The sequence below is a fragment of the Mytilus galloprovincialis genome, chromosome 4 (genome assembly GCF_965363235.1).
Source record: "Mytilus galloprovincialis chromosome 4, xbMytGall1.hap1.1, whole genome shotgun sequence".
Lineage (NCBI taxonomy): Eukaryota > Metazoa > Mollusca > Bivalvia > Mytilida > Mytilidae > Mytilus > Mytilus galloprovincialis.
Genome location: NC_134841.1, coordinates 14227675 through 14237972, shown reverse-complemented (window position 1 = coordinate 14237972; position 10298 = coordinate 14227675).

Genomic DNA, 10298 nt, shown 5'->3' with positions numbered 1-10298 from the left:
AAAACCTTTGTTTTCACTTTAAACCCCTCCCCCCCCCCCCCAAAAAAAAAAAAAAAAAAAAAAAAAAAAAAAAAAAAAAAAAAAAAAAAAACAACATACATAAAAAAGCTGACGATATGTGAGGATATTTTGTAGCACTCAATACCATTTTAGAAAGTTTAAACGTGTTTTACATGGTGTTCAGTACAATGTCTGCGTTTAATCAAATTTAAAACAACTTAAAGCATGATGTTAACTATTGACTCCATGACCTCTACAAAGTATCAATGATGACAGAAAGTACAACTGTCCTAAGAGTATTGGAATCGCCCAAACATGGAGAAATGATCAGTACAAACGTCATTCAATTGTCTCCTCCTGGACAATTATATTATACTGTCGTTTTAAAGATAAAAACTATCATTAAAATAAATTGCCGTTGGGTAAGAATAATTTTTTTCGCTTCCCTTGAGTGTTTTTATAAATGAAATAGATTTTCTATAACTTACTCAAAGTAAAGACATTAGCTTGGGATATATAACCGAATTAAACGCTTTATGGATTCTTCAATCTTCTTTCTCTTGACAATATATATAAGCTAAATTTTATTTTCCGTTATGTTGAGACTGTTAAAAGAAGTCAACATCGTAAAATAATCAACAGCAACTGAAAAACGAATAAAGTTGTTTGAAATGATTTTTACTTTCGACTGATACATAATCTGTATGATTTTAACGAAACTTATTTCACCTGCTCAGTAGCCAGTACTTCGGTAGTGGCATAAAAAAACACGATTTTGTTCTTTTGGAATTAACTGTTTGAAATTTTTGAAATATTTTTTATCTAAAAATATATCTCAGTCTCTCATGCATAGCTCTGATTCCTTGTCGGTACTTGACTATAATTTGCGTCCTTTTTGGTTGTATAAGCTCTTCAAAAAGAGGGGCGAAAGATACCAGAGGGACAGTCAAACTCAAAAATAAAAAACGCCATGAATAAAAAAAGAAAAAAAAAACACCAACAGACAAATAATAGTACACAAGACACATCATAGAAAACTAAAGACTAAGCAACATCTTGGGGTAATATCGGGTGCTCCAGAAGGGTAAGCAGATCCTTTTTCACATGTGGCACTGAACGTGTTGCTCATGGTATTATAAACCCGGTAACTAGTCTAATTCGGTAGGTCACATTTGTGAAAAGGGAACGAGATTGTAGTTACGACATACGGGAAATGTCCGATATCATCAATGAAACAAATATTCCATAACGGTTAACCAACTCGTGATGGCGTCCGTAAAATTTACGAAGGAACTATTTCAACTTCATCATTTGGAACTCTTTGTTTAATAGCTTCCATGTGAGCATCAACCGTCTATCAAGGAAATCGTGATAGGAAATACAAGCCGGGGAATATCGTATCAATTGGGGAGATATATTCTCCGTATGCAGGTGCAGCTAAAATGTTGCTACATAGAAATTGAAAGTTTACAATAGGGAAGCTGAAATCATCTTTTTTGTTGTAAAGTTTTGTTTTCAACCTACTCCACTGTCAATTTATAAATGTAAGTCAAGATATGAGGCAGACTTAACTGTATCTGTTTTATCTCTAGTTCGATGGAATAGTTCAACATAGTCACCAAATTTTGAATTATTTAGTGAGAAACGTCAACATCACCTATATAGCAGAAAGTAAAGTTAATGAAAATTGATAAATTCTTTTCTTTCTTCATAAGAAGTTCTTGTATGCAGTCAGCCTCATAAGAATAAAGGAACAAGTCGACAAGAAGAGGGACACAATTGCTTCCCATGGGAAAGCCGATAATTAGATGAAAAAAACGTAACAAATATGTTGTCAATCAAGAAATCAAGCATCTTGATAATGTAACTTTCAGAGACTTTTTGTTTGAATCAGAGTGATCCTTTACAAAGTAGGATTTCCCCCTCCCTAAGAATAGATACTTGTATCTACGTTGGCCATTTTGTTTTATGAAACAAAGTAATACCAACTCTTTCAATATGTCTTTAAGTTTGGAATGGGGAAAGCTTGTGTAGAAACGTCAAATGTTTAAATACTAATACAAGATGAAAGAATCTAAGATTGTCTGTACTCTTAATGATCTTTGGAATTGTCAAGTATCCACATCTGATTCCCGCCACCCATAGAACAGACAGTTTCTAACTAACTTTGAAGCCCTGCTTTGATTACAGATAAAATTGAAGTTAATAATTTAGAAAAAGTTTCTTTCGTGGAGCACTTGGAAGACTCGTCAATCTATCGTTGTTTGTAAGGACACTTATGTAGTTTAGGTATCCAATACAGTGATGGAAGATCCAGTTCTTCATCTTTGGTTGATATTCCAAAGAGACATAGAGCATACCTATAATTATCCAGGATTTCCTCTTTGGTAAGTGTCGTTTACCTTAATAAAGTTAACTCCAGAAAAATTTGGTTTTTGTAATCACAATTTAATTTAAAAAAAAAAACAATCAGACAAGTGAACCGTTTTGGATTTGATATCTCTGTTTAACAAGAAAAAAACATTCTTATAAATATTATATTTCTGGTATCTATGAGAAGAAGTTGGTAATACCACGCAAGTGCTAATATAGAATTTCCATGCTAAAACCTGATGTTACATTAAAAAAAATCATACTTTCTAACGGGAAAAGTCTTGTATTTGAAATCATAATTTAAGAGATAAACCAAACAAATAAGTTGATCGTTTTGGATTTTGACATCTTTGTTGTACAAGAAAACTTTACCCTGAACGTAAGTTATTCTTGATATCTATGATGAGTTAGAGATGAATTTGTATCAGAGCTATTGCACTTGTTTTTCAATCCTTACATACTTGTTTTATATAGTCCCTCTGACTTGATTTTATCACAATAAAAGTATTTACACTATTTAGAGCTGATTTCTCGTTCCCAACTTTCCATTTATATTTTCAGATATTTCATTCCTTTTACCCTTTTCATGGTGTTGCGTTCGGTCCGGTTTCTTGTTAGAATTTAATGAAGTTCGTCGATGTATTACCGAAAAGATATCTTGCAAAGGATATCGCAATCCGTTTTTTATTGGAAAGTTGATCGGTTACATGACAAAGAACCTTTAAATAAAAAGTAAAATCACAAAAATACTGAACTTAGAGGAAAATCAATTCGGAAAGTCCATAATCACATGACAAAATCAAATAACAAAACATATAAAAAACGATACTTATTGGCAAGGGTTATGTCACGTTTTTACATGTTTGAAATATCTTAAAGAGATATGGAGTATACACACATAGATAGTCGCATAACGGCACAATAAACAACACAATTAAAACAACCTATGTTTAGGTCAGCAAACTGTAACAATAGCCACGAGTCTAAAGATATGTCAAGCTCTTAATCGATGTCTCAAACGTTTTTGCTGTGTTTTACACTTTCAATACCTTTCATCGTCTGCGGCTGGTTGTCACACTAGCAGTTAGATAACATTTCTCTATTTTCATAATTGTTTGATAATCACATTTTAAGAGTTACAATCAAACCTCAATCCTTATGTTGGTATCGTTGATAAACAATATTGAAAGGTTTTCTTTCGGTGAGTGTTTTGCATTCTTTATTATGTTTGATTCCTTGAATGTAATATTTTTATTTATTTTTTTCGTTATATAAATTCTTGATCCTTCATATAGAAACTTTTCCCTATCTTCTGATCTCTAGATCTGGCATAAAATAAAGATAATGGAATACTCCCCAACTGTGATCATTAAATACACATAATTACATGTATATCAATTTGCTGACAAATTAAATATAAAATGCTGCAACAAAAGCATAAACAAAAAGTAATTCTCGATCCCATTGCAGCATTGGAATATACAAAATACAAAATAACTGCAATAAAAAAATACCATTTTAGGCGAGGATTAGGAATTTTACTTTGCTTTTTGTTGAGATTGAAAAAAAATTTCTAATCTTACTTTTGAAGCACGTATATTGTGTTTTGTTTTACTGCTAAGTATCTGTATAGCAAAACAGAAAAGAAAGTAAAAAGGAAAGTGATAATCCTAAAATTTCAATAAAGACAGGCAATACATTAACCAACCTGTAGGTAGGCACTTGTATTAATTATCTAAGATTTTACTGATCAGGGGGTCTTTAATCCTATGCTCTTTTACTTCGTACTTTCTGTTGCCTTTTCAACGTATGTGATTCAAGCGTCTCTGGTGAGTCTTTCGTATACGAAATGCACGTCTTGCGTACACAATATACAACTCTGGTATCTATGAGTTTATATATTCCGTCATCTTTTTCTTAAAATCAAATGACCCTTAAATCCATACAATAGCACTAAAACAACTGAAACCACCCATTTCAAAAACAACAAGTTCGTGTGTAAGAAATCAAGACATATAGTCATTGTGATGACATGATAAAGCTTGAAGAATTCCTTTCAAAAGACGGAAATTATTATACCATGAACCCAGTAACTAGACACATAAATAAAGCCTTATTATTCTTTCTGCTAGGGTTAGTGGTTGATGTTAGAGCAGTTGTTGTGATTTCAAAGGTTGAAAAAAGGCAGTAGATATTAAGGTATTAAAACACATCATAAGTCGGAAACACCAGAAAACTTTCAGCTTCCACTATAAAAAAGAAGATGTGGTATGATTGCCAATGAGACAACTATCCACAAAAGACCAAAATGACACAGACATTAACAACTATAGGTCACCGTACGGCCTTCAACAATGACTATGTGAAGTATTTGCATCTTGGAAATACTACCAAGCGAAAAGTCTACATCTCATCATTGCAATGGAGTAAAAGTAAATAGACCTAAAAAAACCAACAAAACATTCTTCGTAACTAGACTTAAATATATTCATTGATAAATACCAAAGAGCAATTTTACCCAGAAACCTTATTTCACACGTTATCATTTCCTGGTAGCTAAAACGGCCCCGACTTCAACATAAACTATTGTGGGTAGCATACGATACACATTAAAAAATCACAACAAAAGTTAAAAAGTCACCATCACGCGTTAGTTTACAGTTATTAGATGAATATTTCCCAATGATCGCAGAAATATTTTACAAGTGTCCCGTGTTCTTTTAACCTTGAACAACATATTTGGTTCCGACAAATACGCATGTCGGACACAAAACAGTATATGCTTACCCATCGAAGCACACAACCCCATCACCGCCTTTAATGTGAATATGAGTTTCTCACAGAACTAGTTTGAAATGCTCTCATTTTCATAACATGGTTTCTAGTTTAATATACATTTATCTTCGTTCCTATATTTATATCTTGTTTCTGTATTGTTGTCTGGTGTCCTTATACTTATTCCATAATTGATACATGGGTTCTACTTTTCCTCTTTCTTCTGTGGTGTTTCTCATTACGTCTTATTGGGCCAAAGTGTAAACACTTTCACCTAGAGTTGCATATTACTTGCATTTCTACGTATATCAAAATACATTTTACTTTTTTCTTTAGTCTTTTTTTTATGTCTCACATGTTTTTGTATTTTTATGAACATTTAATGAATGACGAAGATAGCTTGGAGAAGTCTTTGAATAGAAATTTGATTGTATATGCGATCTCCTCTTTTCCTATGTGTGCTTACTTGGTAGTTGACTGTTAATAACTATTGAATATGATAACGGATATGTCCCCATTGTCGTAATCACAATCCCGTCTCCTTTTTCTGAATGTGAACTTTCGAATTAGACTTATTACTTTGTACTAACACGAGCAACCCGACGGGTGCCACATGTGGAGCAGGATCTGCTTACACTTCCGGGTCACCTGACTGTTGCTCAGTCTTAAGTTTTCTGTGTTGTGTTTTGTGTACTATGGTTTTTCTGTTGGTCAGTTTATTTTGCAATTACGAGTTTGATTGTCCTTTTGGTATGTTTCGTCTCTCTTTGCCAAGGGGCATTTTTCTCTTTATATACTATTATATCAAATTGGGTGTTAAAATGTTTAACCATTAAAAAAAATTACAAGTTACGAGTTTTCATAGTATATGTTTTTTTCCTATTTATGAAGCTAGACATGGCACATCACATTTGATTTTTATTTCAATTTTGTTCTTAATTATGACAACTTGCTATAGCTAGTAATTACTTGATTCGAAACGGATGTTCTTGCTTATATACATCATTCAAAAATGATCTTTACATTATTTCAGTAAATTTGTCTTTTCATCAAACACACTAAATTAATTGTTTTTGTTTTCCCTAATCAATAGTAAATTAATTGCCGAACTGACTATATAGTCTCATTCCGTAATGAAATGGTCTGGAAATCTGTGTGAATAATGATATCTTTATACCTCAAGTTATACAAATTACATCTTGGTATCAACAAGTCAATTTGGGAAATAAATCTAGATCTGACTTCGTCTTTATTGAATTAAGAGAGAAATAATTAATTGTGAAACAAGTGCCCGTTGAGATTTAAGGAATTATTCTTAAGGAAGATGTTTTCCGTAATCATAAACATTGTATTGACATATCTTTATGTTCGATCTAAGATGAGATGTGGCAGAAAGGTTGTGATAGATATTTACTTTGTATTTGTAATTTGTAAACAGTGTTTTGTTTGGAAGGTCATCATTTCTAGTAGTATTTCTACCCTATGCATAACAAACCTTCTTTCTGAATGTTCCGCGCATCATAATGGCATACAGGGGTCACTGCATATAACTATTTGGTGTAGACAAGTCTAAAAAAAAAAGAACATTTCATACTTTTTTACAATTTAAATTCAATTAAAACAAAATATTGTCAAAACCAAAAAAAATACTGACGTGATGCAACAGTGGTATCTACTGAGTGGTTGTAAATACTCATCAAAGATGACAGGCTTATAATTTAGTAGACATGAGTTTAGTCGTCATTAGACTCATAAGTGGTGCTTGAATCGAAGCAGTTTGAAATCCAAATAATATTGAAAAAATATATTTCATCTGATGATCCTTAAATCATACCATTCCGAAAAGTCATACCAAATACGGCCCTGGCTATCTATATCTGGGTGTTTCGAAAGACTTGAAAATAAACACACTGGTATGTATTTGTGTTATACTTTACATTTGTGCTTTTTTAAATTACTGACCATACATTACAATTCGCATACTTTGTTATAGGATAAAAACAATAATACGTGCAATGGGGAAATTTGTCAAACACATTAACGTAAATGTATGATCTATTAATTTTGGTAGCAGTGTCTGGAAACATTTTAATTTTTACTTCGGCACTGCAATGAACATGTGGGTATTATTTGATTGGATTTGCTGTTATAAATTTTTGAAATGATTTAAAATCAAGGAATATATCAGTCAATATAATGGAACTATACACTACTGCTATACCAGTGGCATATTAAGCTAGCTATAAATATGTTTAATTCACTATTTGCTGCGTAAAATGCCTGTACCAAGTCATGAATATAGAAGTTGTTTTCCACTTGTTCCGTTACTGGATAGCGTTAGACTTTTTCAGATTTTATGAAATTTTCCATTTTAGAATTTTCACTTCGTGCAAAGCTCTAATTCGTATCCATATTTAACTATATAAGGTCCTTCATTATGTGATCATCTCTGCAACAGTTTTATAAGTTTGGATTTTCAAACAATTTTGTCTCGAGCATTAATCTGGAATCGTCAATTGTCGAAAAATGCGTATCTAGTGCAACAAAATTTTTAACTTTAATGTTATGACACTTCACTTCCAAAATATATGTAGTGGTGGGGCATTCACTAAAACAGTCGTACAAAATAAAATAAATCAGCAAACTTTGTAAGTGCAAAGATGTTTATACTACTAGTAGTATGTTTTGAAAATGACAATTGTCATTGATCGATCTGTTTACGATAATTGGAATTGCGTACAAAAAGTTTAATATATCTCATCACTGATTTCATGATGCTCTGTAGTTTTCTGGATTAATTATTTTTTCTCTAGAGCCTGACTTCCTTCCCATACATTTTTAACATTATATCAAAATGCAAATCAACTTGTGACAAGTGTCAACCAAGAGAAAAAAAAAGCAAGCGATTAATTCAAGTATTACTATGTATGCATCACATTTGAAAAAAAATATCATATTCGACAAATAGAAACTGTCGTCGCATAGTATGGCTAACATACAACTAAATGAAACTAGCAAAATATATGGATTGACAGACAGAAAGTTGTTTTTAGTAGAAACTGGACCACACAATCATGAATGTAACTATTGAAGCAAAATTTGTGTAACAAGGACTAAATAAAAATGAGTGAACATAGTCATAAGATGCTAGGACTAGAAACAAAGAAAGTTGGATGGCGTCATACTATAGAAATTCTATTTAAATGTTCTATGTAATATGCTGATAATCATACAGGGTCACTGACTATCACTAGTAGGTCTAAACAATTCTAGAAACGTACATCATTAATAGTCTGTCGATAATTTATTTACAATTGAAATTCAATCAAAATGAATTAATGTCAAAATTAATCTGAGATACAAGGCTTATGGTTTTCTTACCCTAGATGTACGCTACGTCTACGCAAGACTCAACTGGAGCAATCGAATTCAAACAAATGGTAGATAAAACAAAACAAAACATTGTCTTCATTTCATGAATATGTCTGTGAATATTAGTTTATAATTACCTATTAGAATTAAAAATCTAGCATTGAATACCAGGTTTCAGTCACCATTTTCTACAATACGAAATGCTTGTACCAAGTCATAGGACTATACCAGTTGTTTTCCCTTCCTATGATGTGTTTTAGCTTTTGATTTTATCATTTGATAAGGGACTTTCCATTTGAATTTTCAATGGAGTTTGGTATTTTTGCTATTGACTTTTACAAAAAACACAATTCCTTACCAATAACGGCAAGGTTATGATATCATCTGAAGATTTTGTTTAATGTAAGATGTGAACTAATTGAACTATTGAACTATAAGTCAAATGTCTAAACTAACGCACGCAACCCGTCAATCGGAAAATGAACTTGTAATTGTTGTTGAGATGTAGATACTACTCAGAGAAAACAGACAGAAGAAGAATTAATTTATCTTGACGGGAAATCAAAATAAATATGTGCAGAACATTTGATTGTTTGTTAAACAGAGTTACATGCATTATTAGCACAAGTAGATAAAACATAAAATAAAAAAAAAAGAAAATTTGAGCAAATGCTGAGCAGAAAACTCGAAATTAAAAAGGCACCATATCTATTCATTGTGTTTCAATGAACGAATGCATGTTTGATTTCTTGATTGACAACATATTTGTTACGTTTGGAGGACACGTTTTTCAACAGACTGTCGGCATTCCAATGGAAACCAAGTGTAACATTCTCCTAGCCGACTTGTTTCTCTATTATTATGAGGCTGAATTCATACAGAAACTTCTTAGGAAAGTGTTAAGAGTTAGCAGTATCCTTTAACTTTACTTTCCGCTCTATAGATGATGTTCTCAATCTGGTAACTATGTTGAACGGATTTGTCCCTTTGTACTAGAGAGAAAGCATACAACAGATACAGTTAAGTCTGCCTCATTTCTTGATCTACATCTAGAAATTGACAATGAGGGTTGGTTGAAAACAAACGACAAACGAGATGATCTCAGCTTCCCAATTGTGAACTTTCCATTTCTATGTAGCAACAATCCATGAGTGCCTGCATACGGAGTATATCTCCCAATTGATAAAATATTCCTGGACTTTCATTTCCTTGACAGCGGATTGCTGCTCACAAGGAAGCTATTAAACCAAGAGTTTCAAATAGTGAGGTTGAAATCATCCCTTCGTAAATTTTACGGACGCCATGACGAGTTGATTTACCGTTATGAAATAACCGTTTCACAGATGATATCGGATATGTTCCTTACGTCGTAACTACAATCCCATTCCCTTTTCATGAATGTGACCTACAAAATTAGACTATTTACCTGGTTTGTAATAAAACGAGCAACACGACGGATGGCAAATATGCAGCAGGATCTGCTCACCCTTCTGCAGCACCTGAGATCACCCCAGTGTTTGGTGTGGTTTTTAGTCCTTTGTATTCTATGTTGTGTCTTGTGTACTGTCTTGAGTTTAACTTTTCCGCTGGTATCTTTTGCCCTTCTTATATTATCCTTGGGTCGATGTCTCTGCTAGTGGACAATTTGTTTCCGAGTTTATTATCCACCCTGTAGCAAAATTGCATTTATTTACGAAGATCTAACAGGACACTGACACCAGTATAAAAAGGTCCAAAGCAGACGTCACAATGCCCCTCTGGTATCTTTCGCCCCTCTG